A 27690-nucleotide genomic window follows, 5' to 3' on the forward strand; every position below is an offset into this window, starting at 1 on the left:
ACAAGACAAAAATTTGGACCCATCCCCAATACCAGACCCCCTAAGTGGCAGAACAATACAAAACCCGCTAAAGGTCTGGTCACATTGGCAAACTTTTCTGGGATAAAAGGTGACTTGTTTATTGTCAATAATGTAGTGAAGTCTGAAGTACAAGCTCAGAAAGATGTTGCTTAAACCAAACAGCTTTCTGTTGGTTAACACATCAAACTCATGCAACTAACTTTCTTAATCTGTACATTTTCGTACAAATCACATTGTACAAATTCATACAAAATCGCCACCTCGTAACTAAAATAGTTGTTTTCTCATCGGATCGGGTTGAATTTATTGCAGTATTCTTTAATCCAGAGAATTCAACTTATTTTCATTGTTCCAAAAACAGAAATTCTAATTTTGTAAACAAATTTTATATTGTTTTGATATATAATTGAATAAGTAAAAAAAAAAAAAAAAACCTTAAATGGAGTAAATAAAGTTTTGAGGTCATGCAAAGACACCACATAGACTAGAGTTTTTTGTTGTTGTTTTTTTCTGAGGTTGAGTCTTCATTCACTCAAAGTAGAGTTCAACATAAGTGTGATCCATAAGACTGAGCTTTGGTCATGTTTATGTGTCATGAAGATCAACTTCAAACACTAGCAGAAGATACGTGGATCCCAATAAATCAGTTCGGGTGACACATTGTCTTACATTGTTGTACCACCGGAATGCCTGAACCACCCTGGCAACTGGAGAAACAGGAAAACAGTGCTTTAATATCCATGGAAATCTCTTCATTAAGTGGGTCCAAAGTTGTGTTGTTAGGTGTAGCGCATTATCACACTGCACGCTATTAATATCCACGGGATTAACTGTCAATACCCCTCTGATGTTTGCCAAGTATGCAAGCATGGCGGTCTACGCATACAAGGAAAGATCCGCTCCACCCTCTGATTTATTCTGTGTCTGTGTGCCAGCATTCCACAGTTGTCATGCTTTTGTGCATACGTTGGTGAGGCATTGATGACTGAATGCATTTGGAAAAGGGAGCATTTTACCTCTCTTACCTCTGATGACACAAAATTCTTTGTAGTACGGGCAGCACTCAGCGGCTTTCCCACTCTTATCGGAAGCACATCTGATAAGCCCAATGTCAAATCTGTGTGTGTTTGTGTCGAGGTTGTAAAACTGATATGATCTGTGCGGTGATTGGATGCTCAGTACGTGTGACTCATAATGGGGCAATGTTTTTGAGAACCACAGGAAATTTCCCGCAGGAACTGTTCAATTTTATTCTGATCTCATAAACAATATGGCGCTGGTAATGATCAGTTAAAGGGTCCCTCGGGGGCACAGCTTCTATCACTCAAACAAATATGCTGAAAGGAAGGAGAGGTTTTCAGTTGTTGAAAATCGTTGATTTTGAGTTGTTTTAAGTTATCTGTAACAACCAGATACACATAATTTCATCTGAGGCTGTTTTGTGTGGGGAATGGCTGATATCGATTCATTTTCATTTAAGATTTCATTTATATATATATATATATATTTCAATATATATATATATATATATATATATATATATATATATATATATATATATATATATATATTTCACGAGTTCACACTTACATACAATTGAGGGTGTAAAGTTTAATGCTTATTTGGCGTGCTGTCCGGAGGGAGGGCTCCAAGCTCCCCCCATGTAAGTGGTTTAGGACTAGAAGTGTGGAGAAGGGGTGGTGGGGGGATGCTGCGAGACTGTCAAATGAATTGCGGTGAGACTGCTGTATATATATTGCTGAGTGATCTCCACCTGTGTTAATTATCTGCACGTGCTCCTCCCGAACTTTGTTAATAAAACATCATATAAATATTTAAGATAGAAGTAGTTAGTAGTAGTAGTAGTATTTAAAAATAACAATTTATTTTATATATATATTATATATATATATATATATATATATATATATATATAGATATATATATATATATATATATATATATATATATATATATATATATATATATATATTACATTATTAATTATATTTTATTAAATATGTATATTTCATTAAATATTTAAATATTTAAAAATATTAATAATATAATAATAATAGATTAAGAATAATAATACTTTAAAAAATATGTTTTTTTTTTCCCTTGAATTAATTAAGAGAATGCGTGGTTTATTTGTATTGCATGAACCTTGAAATGAACTAGTGCAATAAAAAAACATTGATTCAAATTTATGAAAAACTTTCTCTCTTACATTAATATGAATTCTAATCCAACATTTTGATGCTGGAGAAAAATGTAACTTTAAACTCTATGCTGTAACATGTCGGCAGGCATCTTTCTCCAGGCAGTCAGTTCTCTTTCAGGGAAGACATGGGACTCAGGCACTTTGCTTTTTGCCAGCTTTGTTTCCTCCAGAGAGCTGGTAGTCACACAGTGAAAAAAGCAAGGGTGAGAGGGGGAGAAATCTATCAGCGCTGCTCCTTGCATGCTCTGATCATGACTTGAATTGAATTTAATCTTTGACAGCCCCCAACATCCCTCAGTCAACCCTCAGTGCTGAATCATCTGGCTAAATTGTCAGTTTGTGAAGCAGAGAAGAGCTCTGTATTGCTGCAGTCCGGGCTTCAGTCCCAAGGATAAAGTAACTCTTTTTGACAATGTAACACAGTTTAATGTCACACCTCCAAAAGGGTGAATTCTTGAAGCCAGGTTACCGTACCCGGGTCACCCTTTATTCTGTTCCCACAATCCACTGAAAACCAATCCAGTTATGCTAGCGCACTGATGTATTTTTCTAACAAGATGTTCACGAACTTTGACATTTGAAATTTACATGGTAACAGATGTGCTTAAAGACTAACTGAGAATTGGTTAAATGGTGACATAGTTTTTTTAGTGTAGGGAAACAGAAAACAGTTCAAAGGAAACTTAGCGAACACCGGGCACTAAATACGCATTCCTTGGTGGCAAATCTTACATTTACTGACACTTAAGCTTCAGTTAAATCAATGTTTTTTCACTGTTGTTCAGTTTGGTTACCCATTTTAATATATTTGATTTTAATAAATGTATTTTAATAATATGTATATATATTTTTTTAATAATATATATATATATATATATATATATATATATATATATATATATATATATATATATGTTAGAATATTATCTATTTTTCACTTACATATCTAATCTGAATAAATAAAATCTAAATAATGTATATAGATATATATTAAATAATACATATAATATATATTTGTTCTAAATATAATTAAGTACAATTGCTGTGTTTTATTTATTTATTTAATAATTTTTACTCCTCTGTTATGAATAAGCACGTGCAATAACCGCTCATCCACAGGTTCAGTCTAGTTTGAGTTTTCAATTCAGAATTTGCACAGGCACAAACTATGACGATGCACATGAATCTGATGCTTTCTTTAGATAGGCTCTTGTGTTGTGCTGTGAAGTCTTTTGTGAAGCTCCTGTGGTGTCTGTAGAGTGGTAAACTCTAGTTGCTCTTGCATGTGTTGGTTTTGAAAGGTTACACGTGATATGAGGTCTCTGAGTGTTTCTAAAAAAACATGCCTAGATTGTGTTGTTCTTACATTTGCTCTTGCTATATCTATGAAACATACGTCACTCTCGCAGTGTAAATATTTGATGCAGGTCCCTGTCGCCAATCACTTGAGCACTCTTTGATGTCCGCAATCGATTTTTCTGTCCTGTGGTACAATCACACTTTGCTCTGTGATAACCCATCCTCCAATCAACTGACACTTTTTGAAAACTGTTTTCAAAACATAGACCTCAGTTCAGGTACTTTCACCCCATCCATCATAGAAAAGAGTTGGGATCAGAAATATTGTAAAAGATTTTTGTGAATGTCATATTTTTATTGTCACTTGTATAGCAAGTAGTAACCAATAAAGGTTTTTCAGTTCTGAGTGGCGATATGATAACTAAAGATTAGACTGTCTATGTAATGTAGTTATGGTATAAAAGTAACCATAGATAATAATAATAATAATAAATATGTTCACTAAAATTATAAAGTTTCAAAAATCTTCACTGTATATTGGTATACTGTATTTATATTACAAGTCTAACAGGTATATATATTTTTTATTAATTATTATTATTATTATTATTATATATAGACATTTAATGATATCTATCATGGCCAAACACTGGGCTGATATCAATCTATAACTATTAAGTCAATTTGATGTGCAGATGTTTGCCCAATGGAAAATGAAAAAAGGAAAATCTGAAAGAAAATTGGCAGATTCCACATGACCCTGCGTAGTGTTTATATAATTGATGCAGCGAAATGTTTTTTTTTTTTTTTTTTTTTTACAGAAACCAAAGTTAAAGTTTTTAGTTATTGAAAAAACAAAAAAAAGTTTTTAATGAATCACATTTGTTTAGTAACCAACACTCAAATGAGTTGTAAATAAACATTTACATTGCACATTAGGCAATTACATAAACATTTAATTTGAATTTTATTTATTATATATATTTATTTATTTAGCTTATTATAATATGCCATTTTTGAGACTTTTTCATTGAGGAGGCAAGTTGGGTAAGTTGGGAAAATTTGACAACAACTGCTCCCTATGATGTTTTCACATTGCCTCCCGCTCTATTACTGCGAGAAAGAGCAGTTAATTCTTTGAAAAGCTGGGAACATTAGATGTAACACCATTCCAAGAATCACATATTTTGGCTAAAGTAAATCTGTGTCTTGCTTGTGAAGCTCCTGCTGGGACAGTGCAGTGAGCCCTTGTACTTGAGTATGAAGGATACATGCATTTGTCCAAAAGCACTGACCTCCCCTCCGTTCTCACCCCTTCCCTCCTCTCGCATCCTGGCAATAGCCTCTCTTCTGACTGTAGCCTGTGCTTAAGCATGGGTCTCTATCTACACTTAATCAAATGTGACTCTGTATAAACTGGGTTGTTGGCTGTTTTTAATTGTAAAGCTGCACTAGGCAAAAGCGACGTATAGAGCGCTCCTCAGTCAGCCACTCAGGCTCTGGCTGCCTGATGCACGCTTTCGCTTGAGTTCAGATAAGGCGACACTCATTAAAGGTTGCATAATGAAACGTTTACTGGAATCCGAGAGCTTCAGGCCAAAGTCTGGTGCCACTTGTTAGTCAGTGGAACTCCTTCAGTGGCCTGCATTTCCAAACGCTGACCCAACAAACTGACATACAAGGGCCGATGGACATGTAATTTCGGAGCAGATTCTATTCCAGGCCTTTAGTCTTGCAGTAAACCTCTTTTAACCTTTCCCTTCCTCCTGTCAGCTTAAGGTATCGCAATCATTTCTTTCAGTCTACACCCTGTTATGGTGAATGTTTTATGTGCTGAATCACTATTCCTGGCATGTGAGTAGTAGCCATATGTGTGTATGCAAGTGCATACGTCTGTGAAGGTGTATGAAAAAGCAGCGTCATACGGTTGTATGAAACGAAAAAGGAACGTTTAGTTTTAAAGGCTTTTTTTTTTTTTTTTTGCTTCAGATTTTTAAAGCAGGGATATTCAATCCTGCTACTGCAGAGCCAATGTTCTGCAAAGTTTAACTTCAGCCTGCCCCAACACACAGTTTCTAGTAATCTTGGTTCATCTGGTTCAGATGTGTTTAATTAGGTTTGGAGCTAAACTCTGCAGGATAGTGGCCCTCCAGGAGTAGTATTTGGACACCCCTGCTTTAAAAGAGTTCTCTCAGAAATGTTATGTCTGTCATTTACTCAGCCTAATTGCGTTCCAAATGACATACATTCATTCCTGTATGACTTCTGAAGAACAGTAAGTTCTGGTCACTCTTTTCCGTATAATAAAGGTGAATGGGGACACATATAATGGTCCTTTTTCATCAGCCTGACAGCCCCAGTCCTCATTCACTAACATTATATGGAAAAAGGCCAGGATATTCTTAAAAAAAAAAAAAAAACACTTTTTGTGTTATACAGAAAAAAAGAAAGCCTACAGATTTGGAACTATATGAGGGAATAAATAGAAATAAAAAAGACTAAATCATCCAATTCTGCTCCTGGAGGGCGATGTCCTGTTGAGTTTAGGTCCCATCTGCCCCAACACACCTGCCTGGGAGTTCCTAGTAATCCTGAAGACCTTGATTAGCTGATTCGGGTTCATTTAATTAGGATTTGAACTAAACTCTGATAGTAGCTCTCTAGGAGCAGGATTGGACATCGCTGCTTTAATGTCATGAAAACAAAACAAAAATGACTTGGCTTGGCAGTTGGCACATATTAATGCATGGAAGTCGACATGACAATCCTAGCCCTTTTATTTCTTCAATACTCTGTTTACTTTTTTGACCTCAGAGAATGCAGAAGAACCAGCGACAAGAATAAGAGATTTATGTTGCACCCTTCTCCAGACTAAACATACCACTGACAGAGAAAAAGGAATTAACAAGAGCAATGTTTGCTATTCTTCAAGTACTGTGGGATCCAAGGGACATGTTTGCAAGCATTGAAAATATGTTTTGCAGATTTCTGCTCTCCCGCAAGTGTTTGGCGGTACAGTGTCCAAAGAAATCAGACTGAATGAATCAGAAGTAATTCATTGCTATTACAGTATTTGTTGTCAATGACTAGACAATTTCCAAAGGTAGAGATCTTTGCGCAAAATTGTCAAAGCCTGAACTTGCCTTAGTGTTTACTAACAGTTGTTCTTATTTTGTTTATCAACAATAAGCTTAGGCAAGGCAGTGTATTTTGAGCCGCGTTACATAGCGATCTGAGTTCCCTCACCTATGATGTAAGAGTGCACTCTGGTAAACCCTTCCAAGTAGGACATTTCCGACAAGTCCGCAGCAGACCTTTTAAACCATCTGCTGCATTTAAACTTTGGACGAGGTGGAGGGGGGGAAGTATTTTGGGGCTCGACAGAGCCAACAGGGCTTAGCATGCCTCTCCCCACACCCTCCTGTGCCCATCTGCCTGTCTGGCCAAGGTGGCAGGGTGGCGTAACCGCCCTCGCTGTTGTCAGAACATGCTGATATCTTGACGGACCGCTGGCCACAGCCCAGGGACAGGACATCACATCCTCATGATTGATTTTAACAGGGTTGGGTATTGCATAGGGTAACAGGCCACAGAGCTGCATGTTGGTAGGATTGCCATTTGGGTTGCAACATACTCCCCCAACCCCATAACATATAAATACAAGATGGCAGAAGAAAGAAAGATGGCAAATATTTGGACATACATGTCGGACAGTTTCACCACTGATTTTATGTTTCAGCAGTGATGTAGACATTTGGAGCCCTGGGCTATTATAAGGTGACCAGATTCCTGAAATGAAAACCGGGGGCATTTCTAGTCCAGCAGTCAACAGATAGTTCAAATTTCCAATGTTATTATATGAATTAAATAAAAAGTGTTGTTTGTTTATGGTAAATGAAATATGGTGTCAACTTTGGCTGTTACCACACAAATAAATTTAGGCTTCCCAGTCAGTAGGCTATTTAAGTAGGAACTGACTTAAAGTTTGTGGCAGTTACAACATGGCTGTGTGACTTCAATCACGCAATATTAACCCACAGGTCTGAGATATTCTGGAAATTTGTCACAGCAAAATCCAACAGAAGGAATTTGCACCAAATGGTTTGTTTTTCCTTCTCTTTGCTAGATTTAAGAGCCCATCTGATGGTGAAGGTAGACATATTGGACCATTTAAAACCAAATAGTCATGGGGAGTGAGTCAGAGTGAATCACAAAGTTGTTTGGTATGATGCCAGTAGGTGAGCACGGCACCAGTGTCAGAAACTCATCTATTCCATCATCACTCTAAATCAACTATATCATCAAAGGGCTCATCATGTGATGGAAAACAAGATTTTCTATGAGATACAAAATACATAGATATCCCCTGACATTCACAATGCTAGGATTCCTCCTTAGTTCACCTGTACCTTTTATTGAAAATGTTATTCAAGAAACATTCCCTAATTGTCATTATGAAAACATTAAAAATCTCGTGGGGGGAAATTTAATTAACATGCCATCTAGAGCTAAATGTATTTGTATGTATGAGATAAAATAATTACTTTAAGCTTACCTTCTGGCCAAGGGAGCTATAAACCAACAACCTGTTGGAAGTAACTGAAAAAAAGAGATATAGAGGATGAGAGGGGTCATTAACAATGGAAACTGCTTTCCTCTTCATAGCACAATTATAGAGATCTTAATCTGGCCAGGGACTTCATGATTTTAGATGCCTGCCTGATTACTCTTGGTAATTTTTCTTGTTCTCAGCTGAAAGGAAGTCAAACTAGGATACAACGATTAAGGTTACAACTGATTCAATAAGTGACAGATACACTGCTGTCAAGGCAATACAAACAATATTGTGTCCAAAATGTAACACAATATTAACTTACTTATTTAAAAAAAACAGTTCAATAAACCAGCAAGATCACATTTGCAATCATGCAGATATTCAAGGAAGAAAAAAAAAAAAGCACTCTTGCTTATTTGATATTTCTAAACTGTATAATATTGTATAAATAAAAGACAAATAGACACATTTAGGGACATATAACAACATTGTAATAGGCTACATTACACAGCCAGTTGTCCTGCATTTTGTTTGTCAGAGTGCAATGTAAAAAATTCTCCATAATTAATCACACCAAATTAAGCCGTTAAATCGACTGCCATATCTTTGCAGGCAAAACAATACTTTTATTAAGCAAGGATGCATTAAATTTATCAAAAGTGACAAATACTTTTACATTGTTGTGAAAAATATTATCCAAATTAAATGCTTATTTCTAGTCCTTCTTTCTAAATCCTGTTATAGTTTCCTCAAAAATATCAAGCAGCACAACTGTTTTAACATTGATGATAATAATTATTTCTTGAGCAGCAAATCAGCATATTAGATTTCTGGAGGATCATGTGACACTGATTACTGGAAACAAACGTTGACACTCTTTTTGCTCCTTGTATACAGGCACTTTTATTTGTAGAGGTCAGCCAATAGTGGATTTCACCAATAGCAATAACTAGGTTGGACCACACTGGCCAATAACCGATTAATAAACCGTTTTTAAAATGGATACTGAATGAAAACCAAAATAGTGCTGAACTTTCTGATAAACAAAGTGGCATCGATGATGAAGTTAAAAATGGAAAAAGAAAACGTGATCTAAATTATAGCTGTCTAGAAGCATACATACTTTATCAGAGCCACAGAAAGACAAGCTTTTCGCTGAAAAATGCACAATACACAATTTGTACCAGCCACTACAGTATGTACATTAACAACGATTTGGGACAAATCTAATAATTAATTTAATGGAAAACTATGTGAATGGCAGGATTTCTATCTGCTGCATGAACATCAATGAGCTTTTTCACACCACTAGCTTTAAATATGCAACATTTCTGGATATCAAATGCATAAAAGTGACCAGCTGGATATAAACTAATGCAAATATATGGTAACAATCAGGACATTAAACATTTGGGTCAGACTTGCATGTGTTTAGGCCACATTATTTTTAGGCCACATTATTTTAACTGCTTGAGGCTAATGTTTGCGTCCTCTCAGCCTTGACAGCATGTTACTGCTGTCCTTTCTCCACTAATGCAGCATCTAGTCAACAAATAAATTACTTTATAATGATATAAAAACATGTTCTATACCATTTTGTTGTCTGTTTTAAATGTGCATTTGAAGTGTCCTGCTCTGTGCAGGACGCAGGGACCACCCAGACTGATCACAGGGGCTACCACTCAGTAAGTTACACTTTGCCCCTTTTTGGGTCATTTTTGTGCATGGAAGTAAAAGAGAGAGAGAGAAATAAGCATCTTCATGCCAGTATTTGTGTGCGAGTATATTGTAGCCGTCACTTTTATGAGATGGCCGGCTGCCGAGGCCCCAAACCGCAGGCATTACCCTCTCCACTGTTGTGCAGCTCCTGCCCTAAAGCGATTATACGTGGTGCCTGTCAGACTGGCCCACTATTATGACACATAGACACAGAGTGACTGGCTCATGCTCACACATACACACTCTCATACACATAGACATGGCTTTACATACAATATTCAAACGTTGACCCACTTCCGTGCCAAAAAGCATATCACGTATTTTATCTTGATTTTATTTCAAGATTGCTTAATGCTAGAGAATAGGGATATGCTGGCCTTTTACTTTTTATCAGGCATACACTGTGGGATTTCATTTGACATAATTTACATATCTCCATTTGCACCTTTTTTTTTGTTTTTTTGTACAATTTGTGTAACTGGTTTTACAACAACCTCTGTAGAGCCCTATGATTACAAACAGGGACTGAATCAGAATTCAGTCATAAAAAAATAGGATTCAAATTGTGCAATTTTTGATTAATAAATACAAAAAAAGGAGGTATGTACAATCAATTAAATTGTGAAGTGTAAGTAAATGTAAAACTCCTAAAAGACTCCTTTTTAATTGTGAAGTCTACTCATCAAAATAAAAGTTTGCTTGAAGAAATTGTGACAGAAATATATTACTATTGTACAGTAGAATGTACTTCACAAAATACTACTTCAACTACCACTACTGCTACTACTACTACTACTACTAATAATACAGACAATGCAGAATTCCTGAAAAGGTAAAACATTTCATATGGCCTTATTACTGTAAAGAATTAATAAATCAAGAAATTATTAAAGTTTTATGGATTCAGTTTATTAGATATGCTTTTTAAAGGATTATCTAAACCATTAAAATGAAACCTAGACATTAAAATGGAAGGAAAATGGAATATTGGGAAATAAAACAATTTGAGTAAAAAATTTAGTTGGTCCCTAAAAATGTAAGTTTTGGTTAAAAAAACAAAACAAAAAAGTTGTTAAATTGTGTGTTTTATTATGTAAATTAATTAGACATGCTTTTGAGTACTAAACATTAACCATTAAAACTGAAGCAGGAAAAAAATGTAAACAGAAAGAAAAAAAAAAGATTTAATGGAACTTGGGAAAAAATTAAACTGATTTCATAGGCCCTACCTGTGACTGTAACCTGTTTTCACTGGTTCTTTTGAGCTCTGTGTGTGTGGTGGCTGTTTTTGTGATGATGAATTCTTGGGTTGAGGCCGAGCCATTTGGGCAGATTAAACGTGTGCCCACATGTGCGCTCCGTATTGTTTCAATTAATCATTCATGTCGTGTTGGCCTGCCGACTCTCTGAGGCTGTACCCGAGTGAAAACAAGTGGCGGGAGTTTTAAGCCTCTTCTCTCGGTTTTGTTTTGTTTCTGCTTGTTCGCTCCATGTTGTTGATGTTTTGGTGACCAGTATATCCATGCGTCAGTCTCTTCCTGTCACGATCACTGGGGTTTCTGTGACTCATACAAAACTTGGAGTGAAAAGCTGGATCAACCTCTCAGTGTGTCTGTAGTGTAGACTGTGATTTGAATTGAATGTTGAATACAATCCAAAAACCAGTTCCAACATTACAAAAACAAGTTCAAACTGCTTCCTTCTAATATGCTAAATAGTTATGTACACACACACACATATATATATATATGGCTCCTCCGCTTTCGGGCAGCCGGCAGGAGTCCCCCGTTCCCTGCTCCTCCCCATTCTGGTGGATGGCAGCAGGCTCTGGCCCCCTGGCGAACGGCGCCTACTCCTCCGCTCCCTCACGGACGGCAGCCACCCCTCCACATCGCAGGCGGCCGGCAGCGAGTTCGTCCATCCCCGGCAACTCACTCCAGCCCACCGCCTTGATCGTCCACAGCGGCAGACCGGCGTCTCACGGAGACTGGTGAGTGGAGCGGGTGTCACTCATTTCCAAATCACTCCACTGGCCTCGACCCATTCCCACGGCTCTCGGCCCCGCCCCACTCGTCACAATAATTAAAAGAGTAAGAGTAAAATCACAAAAGTCTGAGACCTCTAGTGATAAAAGGAAAATTAAATATTAATTAATATTTACATTGTAATATAGTAAACATTATGGACTTAGTAATTATGGCATTTTTATAAGATTGTATTTGTAAGAATATTAATTATTTTATTTTTATTATCATTATATATAATCAAAAACATTATTAATTAAATATTACATATGTATTATCAAAATATATATAATAGTGATTATTAGTAATGAATTGTTTTCTAATATTTTAAATTCTTATACTAATAATTAATACTATATATATATATATATATATACACACACACACACACACTTTCTATAGTAATAATTAATCCCTAAAGGTAAATTGTAAAATAAAAGTCTAATTAATATAAATACTGTAGTAGATGTACAATATAATATGTAATTATATAATACAATATATGTAATAATATAATACATTACAATATAAAATAGTTATATATTATTATATGAAAAAAAATTATGCTGTGTCCATATTAGTCACAATATCAGTTTAAGTTCTCCTCGATTTTGAGCTCATGACTTTGAATAAAGTCGAGGCTATGTGGCAGTGTGCTGGTGACGTCATCACTTTAGGAGATAGTGCTGACTCTGACGCCACATGAGTGGCCTCTTCCTGTTCCCCTGTTTACTCTAAATCACCTCCCAAGCCTTCCTTTCATCTTTCCCTTTCTTAAACTCTTTCCTCTTCCACATGCCTTGTCTCCCACAAGGAACCATTGGAACGTTACAGCAAATGCAGTGGAATCTGCATGATAGGACTTTTGGCTGATGCCTCAGGGAAGCCAAGAGGGACTGAATTCAACATGCAATTAGATCTGGCTTCTGATCCGCACACGTCTTTACTTGAACTGAACCAGAACCGCTTGTGCTGCTTAAGTTACTACAAATCATTGTATTTAGACACTAAATATTTTGTATTCTCATTTACATAACTGCAGTTTCCTCAATGTAATACAATGTTTATTATTTACATCTGTGTTATTTTAGTATCATTCCGTACTATTATAGTATTTAATAATATTTTTAATTAGCTTTTATTTTTAGATTTTTTGTTTTCATTTTAATTTTAGTTTTAGTAATATCTTTATCCTTAATTCATTTCAGTTTTAGTCATTTTAGTACAACATTTATGTTTTCAACTTTCATCTAAAATATTTTATTTTATTTACATTCAATTACAAAATTATTTTTAATAGTTTTAGTTTTAGTTAGTGGTTGACCGACATCGTCAATTCGTCGAGGCCGATATTTTTCAGAAGAACTTTTATCAAGAAGGACATTCATTGTGAAAAAGAAGAACGTTCATTCTCTGAAATTGCCCACCCTACATTTAAACAAAGAAAGTAAAATACAATTTTTATTTATTATTATTATTTTTTTTTTTTGCTGAAGAATATGGGTGACCAAACAGTTTCTGGTACCCATTCACTTCCATAGTATTTTCTTTTTGGGGACCAGAAGAACTGTTTGGTTACCTGCTTTCTTTAAAATATCTTCTTTTATGTACAACAGAAGCTTAATTTTATTCATAAGCTTCATAAACAAAATATAATCTTGTAATTTATCTGTTTGATTTTGGGGTAAAATATAACTCGACTTAAAGCCTGTCACATGTACTCTGATAGTGCTTTGTTAAGTCAATACACCTATGAATATTTCACTTACTTTGTGTTGTCCATAAAAAAGTAATAATGTACAAGAATTGCACCTTCTAAAAAAAAAAAAAAAAAAAAATATATATATATATATATATATATATATATACATATATATATACTATATATATATATTGAGCTTTCTGTGCCCCAAACTCCTGCATCCTTGATTTGACCACTTGCTGTTGCTTAAAATAAGCATTCTCTATGCTTTCTGTGCCCTCAATTCCCCTTTGGTAAACATTTCACATTCTTTCACCATAAATACTTAATTCCATACGTATATACCTGTCTGTTTGGATGTGGCCCATAAGCGCAGACAGATCCAGTCATACACAAGGCATCTGTTATGATTTCACAAAGCAGAAGGACATATTCAATGCAAAACCAGCATTGAGTAATTAGGTACAGTATTTTTTCTCCTCTTACACATATACTGGCATGACAGACTTAAGCAATACATTGTTAGTCATTTTTTGTGCAACAACACATTCATTTAACCTATTATCATCGGCTGTCTATTGTATGGTGCTAACTTCCTTTATATCCCACCCAGTGTTGGGAAGGTTACTTTGGAAATATAATAGGTTACAGATTACAAGTTACCCTATTTAAAATGTAATAGTAGTGTAACTTTTTCAATTACTTTATTAATGTAACTGATTACTTTTGATTACTTTTTGATTACTTTTCTAAATTTTTAATGAATGTTTATTTGCAACTGTTAATCATTTTTAAACATTTACACCATGCAGGGTTAACCTTAGAGTAGTGCTCAACACTGTCAGACTTTCCAAATCCTTAATGACTTGAATTAAGATGATCAAATTTGAACACACCCACCACAAAATCAGACTTAAGTACTGACTTTTACTTTGAGATTGATCTGAAATCCAATGCAGATTTAAAATCATAAGAAATAGTTTACTGATACTGTTTTTGAAACCAAATCTTTGCATAACCACAGGAAACACTACATCTAACAATGGTTTGAAAAAAAAAAAAAAAAAAAAATTTAATTAAATAGCTTATTAAAAAATGATAATAATTAAAAGCATATACATCAACTCAAATATGGTTATCTAATAAGCATGTGTCCTATTCTGTGTACTAAACTCCTGAAACATTGTCTTTTTTAAGCATTTGTGTCTCTTGTATATGATATGATAATTTTCTCAATATAAGTAAAATGCTCATGAAGTGACCCAGAGCAGTTCTAGAGATTATGTTTATGTTTATCATGTACTCATATATTGAGGCGGCAGAGGCTGAAAACACAGTGAGCTTCAGTAGGCATGTGTGTAGCAAATGAAACCGCATGTCTGCGCCATTAATTTCCACGAGGGACGGACAGGGAAATCATTTCAGACCAGGAAATATCACACTCATACACCCACAACACATTCTGAAACATGGACAACCCTATTTTTTGTGTGGACCTCACATAAAAGAGGTTTAAAACTTTAGGTTGGGGACATGCAAAATAATTAAAAGTTCTTTCCTGAACTGCATCTTCACTTCCATTTTTCTTTTCATTCTCTTTATTTTGCCCTGATATCTATCTCTCTCATGTTTTTAATACTCAAGGTTTAAAAAAATATATACTTTCTAAATCGCCAACATGTCAAAATTAGTACATCACTACATTATCTTTATATAAAAATCCTAATACTGATCATGGGTCATGTTTTTCCTTTATAAAAATTAATCATGCTTTTACCATATTTTGTAACCAAGTACAGTAACCAAGGTTTTTTTTTTTTTTTTTTTTTTTTTTTTTTTTTTTTTTTGCAAATGAATTACCATTTGTATTTATTTTTACTACAAATTCCATGTTTAAACTATGGTTAGTGTAGCAAAAACCATGGTTAATTTGTGGTTACCATGTCATACCATACATTAATTTTCTTAAGGATTGTGTGGTTGTCTGCCCTAGCTCCCCCTAAACCTATTATAAAATATGATTATTTGTCTGCTAAATGACTACTGTAACATTACAATAGATAATGATGTCCTTTTTACAGTATTTTGAGTGATGGTGAGCAATGGGCTGCTGCTTCTTGACTAAGTAAACAAAGACAAAACTACAATAGCATACAGTATTTACAGATGAAACTGACCTGCACTTGAAACCCTGACCAGTAGTTTTGCTTCTCTACTCCACCTGTGCACTTCCACAGTCCACTCCATTCTCTCTCTCGCATTGATTACTCTGAGTCTGATCCAAACCGTTTGCCGGAGGCGTGGAGAGCGCGCAAGTCACGACTAACCGATTAATGATTCATTAGAGATTTAATTATTGAATGGCGAATTCGGAAATAATCGCTTTAGTACATTCGGCAGGCAATTATACAATAAAAATATTAAAATAGCGGGCCAAATCGGCTGCCAGGCCACCGGGAATTGTCCCGGTTCTCCCAATGTCCAGTCCGCCCGCGCCTGATTTCCACAGACACGCAGAACATCCAGGATTCATAGATTGTCTTTTTGCGGCTTAATATTCACAGACACTAATACTGATCTTAATATTATGGTCTTTTTCCCAAAAGCATTGTAACTTAAGTGGCACTTGAAAATCATTGTAGATCTGCGAGTGCTCTGGAGTAATCGCAAAGCCCTAAGTGCATTGTAAGAAGACCGATTTATGCGGTCACCTGCAGGACAATCGGCAGAGTACACCTTTAACTCTATTCAAGTGCAATGTGATTATAATGAGGATTTGAATGCACTTCATTGTACATTTTGTTACTCGTTTTTGTTGTTGTTTTAAATGAATTTATAAATGAAAAATAATTAAAAAGGGCAGAAAAAAAAATAGAAATACACATTTAATTAAATGACTGAACAACAACAAAAAAGAATAAAATAATGTAGGAAATATACTTTAAAACTGGGTGGGGGGGGTTGTTGGGTGTACATTGATAATCTGTCAATGACTTGCTGTCTTGCACGAAAACCAGCAACCTATTGGACCCCAAAATAATGTCTCTCTCTCTCTCTCTCTCTCTCTCTCTCTCTCTCTCTCTCTCTCTCTCTCTCTCTCTCTCTCTCTCTCTCTATAAAATATAGAGACTGTTTTCCGCATCTAGGAAATTATAGGGCATTATGTCTCAGAATAGCCAGTGCAATTTGGGAAAGAAATCAATTAAATCTGAATGTGGATGTGTGTAAATATTCAAATATAATCCCCTTTGTAATCGTTAAAATTTTCATAAATAACTGTAAATTAATTACACATTTTTTCTTAGTAACTGTAACTGATTACAGTTACATTTATTTTGTAATTCAATTATGTAACGCCTTTACATGTAACTAGTTACTCCCCAACACTGATCACACCTCTAAAGAGACGTGCGTTGTTGTCAATTTTAATTGATTGTACTGAAATAATTCAAGCTGATGCAGTGTGAAGCAGCAGCATTATATTTGTAACATGAGTTGAATATCTAACAGAGCTCACATTTAGAAATGTGCTTCACTTAAAACCCTGCAGGCCAACCATTCACAGTTCAAACTTGCATGACCTCAAATGAAATTTAAGAATCGTTAACTTGCATTTAAAGTGAATGTTCTTGATAATATTAGCATTTTCCTCAGCAGGATCATAGTACGCAATTCCAGCGAGGATGGGCAGTGCTGCCAAAACAACCAAAATTTTCATATTTGACGAATTAGTTAAATAGCTATTAGCACTCTCACTCTAAACTGTAATTTTTTCTAAAACATTTCAGTCTAACCACCCACAGTTCAAGGTTGCGTGACAGTTAACTTCTACGGTGCCCAAATAAGGTCTCTTGCAGCCTGAATGCAATAACACCCTAAAGGCAGAAATCTGTCAGGCTACACTCGTCCACTGTACCATAGCCAAGCTGTAGCTAACACTTGGACCCACCTATGAAACGCCACCTCACCACAAAGACATGAAGTAGTGTGTCGTGACCACACAGAATCTTTATCCAAGCGCAGAAAAAGACACTTTCTCCTGAGCACACTCTAAAATATCTCCCTCCTTGACCGCCAGAAACGTGGCTTTGTCCATGCACAGTGCCATTCTGAACAACCTTTGGCTATATGGATACTAATACGATATCTGCAGCCCAGAGGATGCAATTAAACATAATCTGAAGTCACTCAAGTAGTTTTAATATTTGTTAATTGTGTAATTTGGGTGTAGAAGCAGCACACATGGCAGTGTTAAGGTACTTTTAGTACAGTGTACTTAAAAGTAGGAGAAATGTAAGATATGGAGAAAAAAAAGAAAAAACATGTAATCGCTGTACAGTTATTATATAGTCAAGAAATCATTAAAAAACAAAAATAAAATTTAAATAACCAATTATTTTGCATACTACCATAATACTAACAATACTATTTCTGCAATATTAAAGGGATACACACAAAAGAGAAAATTCTCACCCTGTGTCATATAAACCCATATGAATTTCATTCATTTTCGAAATACATATAATGATATTTTTAATGTAACTTCCATTGGGTCCATTCACCCAAACCGAATCTTCAAAAAGTTCATAAAGATATTAAAAATAATCCATGTGCATAGTATGGAGTTAGAATTGTGTCTTTATTAAATGCGAGAAAATAAAAGATCTGAGAGAGAAAAAAAAGTTTGAGAGAAAAAGTTATCACACTTTTTCAAGTGCAAAGATAGCAAAAAAGCATTTCATGAGAGAACAAAGAATATTTAAGAGAAAAAGTTTTCATACCAGTAGCAAAAAATAATAATATTTGAGACTAAAAAAAGTTTTGAGAGAAAGCATTTTCTCATAGAACATAAAAAAATATACATTTGAAATTTAAAAAATTATTTCTGAGAAAAAAAAATCTCTCTCAAAATACTTTGAAAAAAACTCTCAAAAATATATATTTTTCTACCATCATTAAAAAAACATCTCCAACAAAAAAAAAAAAAAAAAAGTGTTTCTCTCGAAACGCTTTTCTTTGCTCTCGATGCAATTTCTTGCTCTTGTGTCAGGATTTTGCTTTCACTGTGAGAATTGTGTCATGGGCGGGGCCACGTTCCAGTCGGGTGAGCATCGTCTTGTCTTGGGAGTCGAACTGAAAAACTGCTAGTAAAGCTAACCAGCCATCATGCTAGGTAAACTTGCAAACTCACCTGGTTTATACTATTTTTAAATGAAATGCCAAATGAATGTTTTGATTTTTAGGTTGCCACCTTCCATGCATACTAACGTTAGTTGAAAGTTGTACAGGAGGTTGTATGAACAAGCAGTTACTCTTCAGGTGCTTTGAGGCTAGCAAGTGCAAAGGTAGAAACTAGCTCACTACTCACTAACTAAGGCCTGAAACTAACTCAATCAAAACATTCATTTGGCATTTGATTTAAAAATAGTATAAACACTTAACCTACTACTACTGGCGCTATGCATATAGGCCTATTTAATTCATTAAAAATCGCAGCCTTTGTGATTCAATAATTGCATCAAACCAAATTGCGATTTCAGTTCGATTTCAATTAATTGTGCAGCCCTGCTTTATACAATACAAATAGTTTCAAAGCAGCTTTATAGTGATAAACAGGAAAATAATAATTCACTGATGCAAACAGAATTCAATTCCACTGTAAAGCAGCTGTAAAAGTACAATAGTAGACAGTTATTATTCAGTTAAAATCAGTTCAGTGTTGATTTATTGGTGAATATGAAGGGTCCCCAACTAAGCAAGCCAATAGGCAACAGTCAAAAAGGCGACAGTGGCAAGGAAGTAAAGTCGGGGGCCAGTTCTCCTATGTAAAAAAAAACTTGGTAGAACCCAAGCTTAGTCGGGGGCCAGTTCTCCTCTGGCCAGACAAACAAACATGGTGTGGTTTAATTCCAGGCTGCATCCCAAGTCATAATTGTAGATTGATATCATTCAGAATATTTAATTCAATTCCTTCTGCTAGAAGATTGTGGTACAGCATATGGGGGAGTTAAAGCTTGCCATAGAGGTCTTGCAGTCTTCGCTAAGTAGTCGTACACCATGAAGCACAGTGACTTGTGATAGATTTAGGGTCAGTTCCCCCTTTATATTTTTATTCTCAGTCTTTCCATTTTAAAATAAGCAATGAAACCTACCTCAGATCAGAAAATACAAGAGCAAGTTGGTGCAGGGCCTTCACTGCAGAATCGCTACAGCAAACCACCACTAAAAGGTCACGTTGATGCACTTCCTGCCAATGAGGAAGCATTCACAACCTGCAAAATGTGTAAGAAAAAAAGCGTGAGAGGTTCTATATCTATTTCCTTCTGAGGCCGCCCACCCTGGCTCTGGCAGCTCTCTTGGTTTGATTCATCACCTCCTTTTGCTGACGTCAACCTGATTCACTGTGTAGCCTAGCCTGCTTGACACCTTGTGGCCAAACCATGCTTTTCCACCTGTTAACTGCAAACATAAATAAAATATAGAATTTCTTCCTCACATGAAGATGCTGTGTTGTTTGTGCGCTCCTAAGAAAGGTCACTTGGATTAGCAATTAAATCTCCATTGATGTTAAGGAGAGTCCTTTGAGACCAAAACAGGGCCTGTATTTATAACGTTAGCATGTTTTCTGACATGCTGTACAAATGGAAAGGAAATGACTTTCAGAATGAGGCTCTTAAAATATGGTGTGTATTACAGTTATGGAAGTTCATTGTTAGCAGTGCTGTTTTTCATCTCAGTGTAGGCCTATGACTTTAGTAATCATCGTCATTTGTTACCCTGAGTTACCCTGTGCTTTTTTCCTCCCTTTCTCCCGTCTTTTCTGCTATCGGACGACTGTGTTTTGATTAGGAAGCATTAGCTCTCAAATCTGTCCTCCTCAGGGCAGCATGTGCTACTTGCCCTTGTGAGGTAGACTGTAGCTCGAGTGTTTTTGTTCGGAATGGTCATATTCGCTGGTTGCGTATCAGTGCTACCCAGTACTTCCTGCTCTAATACAATGGAGAGGAAGTCAACTAATAGTGCTACACTCACCGACTTTGCTTTGCTCTTTGAAACCCTGTTAACCATGACAGGGCCATTGGGGGCATAGCATACACCCGTTGACACTCACATGTATACAGTTTGTTAGAAAATTTATTATAGTTTACATTTATATTAAATGCATTTACCTGAACTTTAGAGTGATTTTTTTAACCCACTTAAATGGGACTTGAGTAGCTACATCTTTAAATTGCTATAATTAACGTGTATTCCAGAGTTGTCCAAACCTGGTCCTGGAGGGCCACTAGCTATGTTTCCATCCATCTATTTTTATGCGCATTTTGGATTATCTCATAAAAAAAAAAAAAAAAAAAAAAAAAAAAACGCTGGATGGAAACGGCAAGATGCACATACATTCAAAAAATGCACATAAAAAAAATTATGCGCACAACTGAGTAGGATAAACTTTTTATCCGATAAAAAAAAATGAAAAAGTCATGTGACTTTGCACTATAGGACGGGATAACTTGACTAACCAGCGGACCGATCTCGTTCACAGCATCCATATGTTGTTTTGGTCATTCTGAAATGCCTGAGGAAAGTCTGTCATCAAAGTATTTCTGTATAATTACTGTCTTACATGACTGCGATCCCAAACAGCAGGCATCCACCTCTAAAAGCAATGACTGCATTTATTGTGTTATGTCTGCTCTCTCTGAAGCGCAAGTAATTTATTACATATGAAAATTATTATACATTGCGTTCCAAATTATTATGCAAGTGATATATCAATAGGATTTTGGTACAACAAAGAGTCAGATTTTTGTTTGTGTTGTTTTTATGTGGTTTTTCACATCTTTTTAGATAACTGGTATCAATCTCAGACAGATTTGAACTGTCAAAAGATTTTTGAGTGACTTAGAGCACAGAAGATCTTGGTCAGATAAAGATTTATTAAGGAAAGTTTCTGTCAAATAAATGAACTGTATTGTAATGCCTGCTATAAAAAAGCCACTGCTGAGCAGCAGAAAGGTGTTTGAAGCTACTGGAGTCTCAAGATCCTCTCCATGCAGACTGACAGTTGTGTGTAAAGCTGTGTTTCAGTTAATGCTAACCAAACCTCACAAAGAGAAACCTGCACAGTGGCTAAGAAGACGTGGCAAACCATTGACCTAACCTGACCTGGCAAACTATTGACCAAAGCTGTCTGAGATTGATACCAGTTATCTAAAAAGATGTGAAAAACCACACAAACAAAAATTTGACTCTTTATTGTACCAAAATCCTATTGATATATACCTTGCATAATAATTTGGAATGCAGTGTATTTAGTGGCTTCTCCTAGTTTTCTTAGAGATATTTAGTGCCAGTTTATCAAGAAGTGACAATTTTGTTCTCTTTGACTCATTGGATGCAAACAGTGCTGTATTCACAAATGTTTTATGCAATATATAGCGCATAACTTAAATTTGCATCTTTGGATGGAAACATAGCTATTGTCATGCAGGGTTCAGCTCCAACCCCAATTAAACACACCTGAACCAGCTATAGTAATCAAGGTCTTACTAGGCATACTAGAAACTTCCAAGCGGGTGTGGTGAAGCAAGTTTGAGGTAAACTCTGCAGGACAGTTGCTCTCCAAGACCTGGTTTGGATACCGCTGGTGTATGCAAAACTAAAATATACTTTATAGTTATTTCATTTGAAATTTGTGTGTCTTGTGTTTAAATATATTAAAAGTATAATCAAGTACTTTATATGTGCTTTGGTATGTTAGTCAACACATCAAAATAAGTGTTCTTCTTTAAAGCATGACAAAAGATTGTTAAAACAATGATTTAAAATGTACTTTTAAGTAAAATGTTTAAATTTAAATCACTACAAAGTACACTTTTTAAAAGCATACTTAAGTGTGTTAAGAAACAGTCACGAAAGCGTGCTCTCTTTAAGAAGCCTACTCTTAAGTGGGCTTTTATTTCATTAGTATTGTGTTACTTGCAAGTACAGTTTTTTTAAAATATACATCTAAGTTTTAAAGTACACAACAAGTGCACATCCAACACATTTAACTGCACTTTTTCACATAGAATGTTTTTAGCAGTGATGGTTTAAAAGGGATTAATTAAAAGACAACTTCTCAGAGGGTTGTTAGCATGCTGTGCTAACAGTCTAAAATTAGCTATCATCTGTGGATAGCAAAGTTGAATAGTTGTCTATAGACTATAAACCACTTTTTAGACTAGTTTTAAAAAGTGGTTTTATACATCCTTAGAAGCTTTCCTTGTTCCAACCCGAAAAAGAGTTCGGATGTATTTAAGACTCTGCCTGCTGTGGCTATTTTGTCTTTGCAGGCTAACATAAGTTAAACTGTAAAACCTGGAGCATGAAGATGATTTATGCAAAAAAAAAAAAAAAGTTACTAGTTTGCATAACATTAAAGGACTGCCTAAGGAAACCACTGTGGTGTATCCTACTAGGAGTTTGCTCTGAAATACCAAAGAAGTGCCCTTTGGCAAGCGCATAAAGTTCTTGGCTAATGCTCAGCTAAGCTAGCTGACTGATATTGTCTGGGTTGTGTGTACCCACAATCTGTTTTGCAGATGTTAGGAAAGAAAATTGCCAGCAACCCTTCAGTCATGTCAGACCATCTTTTCACACAACATATCAAAACTCTCTGCCTCCAACATCACTTGTGCAAGAACACATTATCAAGCTAAATGCTACACTCAGGGCAGGGATCCACTCTTCATGCATTCTGCTTTTCATATTATATAAAGTATTGAATTACATGGTTTGGGATGCAGAGATGGAGCTCTAAAGGGGAAAAAAATATAAGTGTCCTCAAACTCCTGATGATAATTTTTCCAATTAGGTAAAAGATGAGAATTATCTATAATTAGAATCACTCACGTCATTCATATCAGCGAGGGTCAGACAGTTCAAAGTTATCATAAATTTACTGACTCTGTATGTTAATTTTGCATCGGAGTGTTGGTAAATTAGTAGAAAGAGGGGTATTTCATGGATACCAGCAAAAACTAGGTTTCTTCCAGGAACCCCCCTCACATAAGAGAAAATTTAATTGAGGAGTCGCACACTGGGAGCTCTGTCTAGTAGGCTTCTCCTTGCCCAAAATTCAATTAGTAGGAGCCAATGTCATCGCGTGACACAGGTTTTTCTTTTGTGATGGCCGGCCATGGCAGCACGAGTGTGTGATCAGCTGGCTCATGAGCTGATGGTGTGTCAGAGTGGCGTGTTTCTAGATGACGCTGAGAGAAAAAGGGGACGAAAGGTCAAAAGAGAAGATTCAGAAAAGAAAAAAACTGTCATGTCTAAATGGTAACTGTCAAAAAATGCATAAAAATGTTGAAAGTTTGTTAAAATTATTGCAATGTTGTCGGCAAAATTATTATTATTATTAAATACTTATGGTAATATATTATAATAGTAATATAATTATACTATATTTCTTAGATCTTTAGTGATTAATTATAATTTAAATAATAATTAAATATTAAATATACATTTTATATTTGTAATAATATTAATATTAAATAATAATGTTATTTATGATGATTATTATTATTATTATTATTATTATTATTATTATTATTATTATTGTAAAGTCATATTAAATGGGGGAAAACAGATTTTCCTTCTTTTTATGTCCTTAGCTTATCACATGCCTGCAATTTCTATTCTTAATGTGGTTTAATAGTCAATAAGAACGTTACATCCAACTGACCAAACCACAAAATCATGCTGGTTCATTTTTATACAACTTTCTTCAGAGCTCCACTTTCTGTTCAGGGATTTCCTCTTGAACTGTCACGTTTCCTTAGCTGCCTTTCCTTGGCAACACATTGCAGTTGCCAGGTACATGAGAATTGTAAAGATGATTGTCATTTCCGTCTCTGTGGATAGTCTTTAATGAAAGCAGATATGTAAATACAACAGGACGCCAGGCTTGTCACATTTCCCCATCCGCCTCTCCCTCGCAAGCTGTTTAAGAGCTCCTCTATTGACTTTCAGAAGTAGGCCAGCATGTATTACTGTGATTGTGCCCTGTTGGCTAAGATAGCTTATCAAAGTGCAAACACAAGCTTGGAAATCAACACAGGCTTGAGGAGACACAACTGTCTAATGTGCACATTAATGCCAGAATAGATATTAAGATTTTCTTTCTCCACACACTTTTCCTTATGAGCAGCTTGAGATTGACTACATCACTAGGCCAAAGTGTAGTGGTTACAAGGGTGGTCAATGTATTTAAGTTCAGAATGCTTTGAAGGCCAACCGAGGGATAGTTTGTATTTATAAGCACACAAAATAAGATTAGGCCAACCTGAAGGAAATCAGACGCTAAATTGGTTCTCTTTCACCAGCATGAGCCAGGATTACAGAGCGTGATCTTTTTTTGGAAGGAAAATGAGCCCACACTGAAGTCTTGTGTTCTGCTATTGACTGGATGTATTGAGTTCAGCTGGAGTCCAATATTTCATTTCCCCGGAGTGGAATCCGAAACAGAGAGACAGACTAGAGGCCTGGTAAGACCTCAGATGGAGCTGGTTCTGATTTGGGGAACATTCTGATCCCGTGAGTCAGGCGGCCCCACAGACACACATTCAGGCCAGTCACGAAGGACTTGGCAACTATCACTCCAAGCTGGTTTAGTGTCCTATTATGAAAGGCTTTAAACATTTCACCCTTTTCTGAAAAACACCGTTTTTTTTGTGTGTGTAATACTAAAGAGAATTTTTTACAGCTTTACTTAAAAGGACAATTCCGTTCTTTACTATGTAAATAAACATTTTTACTGTAGAATTAATAAAAGTGCTTAGACAAAAGAACTTCAGATCATTTTTGGTCTTTGGAGGTTTCCACGTAAAAAAAATCCCCTGTTTTACTATGTCAAAAACACACAACATAAAATACACATAGAACAGATATTTTCTCCCAAAAACACCCACAAAAAACGACAACATCAGCCCCCACCATTTTTAAAAAAGCAGCTTTATTTTGACACACATTTATATTGTGTGGGGAAATTTTTTTTTTTAATTATTTTAATTGTTTTACATATTTGAAAGACATATTTGAGTAGGTTACTGCATGTTTATTGTTCTGATTTACAAGAAAACCGTTGCAGTCTAATACGTAGGTTCTGGAACAGACATTGTTGCAACCATGATATCTAGTCAATTCTGAACAATTCCATTGATAATACATTACTAAATTACCATTGATAATCTTCATTTTTTTATTTTTATTTTTTTATTAATTGTACAGTCGATATGCATCCCAACTGCTAAAGACTTTAAACATCAGGTGTGAATATTCATCAGTTATTTATTCTTCTTTACCATGCCACTGATGGAATTTACAGGAAGTGTGCAACAGGAAGTGGCGAACACAGTATGCCTGCATAGTGCAAATCTAAGAGAACATTGATTCCATGTTAGTCCTGAACACCTGACACTCTGACTGACCTGACTTGGCATGCTAGAAATCATTTGCACCTGTGTGTCTGGGCATAAGGATAGAGAAAGAAAAAGTTGAATTTCTGCTCTTCTGAATCTCTGTGTGCGTATGCATAGCAGGATGAAAGAGTATGTGTGTTTACTTTTATTTGGCATTTAATCAATGTCTCTTCTCTGCTGAGTACAGCGATATACTCGTGTCTTGGTGTTTTATCTGTCCCTGTCTCTTTATGATCTCTGTGCGACTGCATAGTCCCGCTGTTCAAAGGCAAACCCCGTGCCTTTCAACCGATAATTTGAACCATTGACTTTGATTGCTTTGCAAGTTTGTCTGGGGGGAGCTGAATAAAAAGCCAAACAGCTGAAGGATAATTTTAAAATGGACAGAACTTGGCAAGGGTATTGTTTTTGAGTTTCCAGTCTTGTTGCCAGCTTAGGGAATTCCCTGATGTGCTGTCTAATGAAATGTTGTTGCATAAGGAACAGAACTGTCAATCGATTAAAGATTTTGATCAGGTTAATTACATGATATGGTGAATAATTAATTGAATCACAATTAAACACATATATTAATGTTTGCTATAAATAAATAAATAAATAAATAATACACTACCATTCAAAAGTTTGGGGTCTGTATTAAAAATACTGTTGACCAGAAATTAAAATGTGATTTGTTCCATATTGAACCATATTAAATTTAATATAAAAAAACAATATAAACCTGGTTTGACAAAGCTGAATTTATTTATCACATGATCCTTCAGAAATCTTTATAATATGCTGATTTTCAGTCTAAGAAACTTTCTTATTATTAATGTTGAAAACCGTGATATAATTTTCCTGGATTCTTTGAATAGAAACTTCAAAAGAACCATATTAAATTTAATATTTTGCAACATTAGAAATGTTTTTTTGTGTAATGTATCCTTGCTAAATAAAATAAAATAATATAATATAATATAATATAATATAATATAATATAATATAATATAATATAAAGTAATGTAAAAGACCCTTGAGCAAGGCACTGAACCCCAAACTGCTCCACGGGCGCCACAACAAAAATTGCTGCCCACAGCTCCAGGTGTGTGTGTTCACTACAAACTGCTGTGTGTGCACTTGGATGGGTTAAATGCAGAGCACAAATTCCAAGTATGGGACACCACTTGGCTACACGTCATTTCACGTCACGTCACGTCACGTCACGTCACGTAATATAATATAATACAATATAAAAGTTCTAACAAAGGGATAAAAGTGCAGGTTAATTTGTGTCTGTCAGGGCTATTATGACAAAGAAAAAAAACAAAAAAGCGATTGATGTTTAATGCTTTTATTACAAATCAGCACAGTGTGATGCGTACTCAAGAACTGAGGAATTACAACATGACAAAAACAGTCATTGAATAGTGTCATGTCTTGTTGGGGACAACTAGTTGTACGGTATGCCACCACAAAGTAACAGTATTTGTGAAAGCATAACACATTATAGCATATTAGCGGTCATGGTAGACGTGACACCTCCTGACAGGCATGAGCTAATTTTTGTAATGACACTGTTTTTTTTCAGGTCAAATGAGATTACCTTCTATTTGTAAAGGTTTTTTTTTTTTTTTTTTTTTTTTTTTTTTTTTTTTTTTGGATTATCCAAAATTAAGCCTTAGCAAGAGAGTAATAAATATAGA

At 35.4% G+C, this 27690-nt stretch overlaps 2 protein-coding genes across 10 annotated transcripts in view; one reads left to right on the forward strand and one right to left on the reverse strand.

Moving 5' to 3' along the window:
- LOC109058590 (mitochondrial ornithine transporter 1-like) overlaps nucleotides 1-19877 on the reverse strand; it is a 35329-nt gene extending 15452 nt beyond the window's left edge. The window contains exons 1-2 of the mRNA XM_042770814.1: nucleotides 19697-19877; nucleotides 8100-8143 (exon numbers count right to left, since the gene is read on the reverse strand). The gene's annotated coding sequence lies outside the window, so the exon portion shown is untranslated. The remainder of the gene's footprint in view (nucleotides 1-8099; nucleotides 8144-19696) is intronic.
- LOC109103872 (forkhead box protein O1-A-like) overlaps nucleotides 1-27690 on the forward strand; it is a 103409-nt gene that overhangs the window by 1311 nt on the left and 74408 nt on the right. The window lies entirely within an intron of this gene.

The sequence above is a fragment of the Cyprinus carpio genome, chromosome A15, assembly GCF_018340385.1.
Source record: "Cyprinus carpio isolate SPL01 chromosome A15, ASM1834038v1, whole genome shotgun sequence".
Classification (NCBI taxonomy): domain Eukaryota; kingdom Metazoa; phylum Chordata; class Actinopteri; order Cypriniformes; family Cyprinidae; genus Cyprinus; species Cyprinus carpio.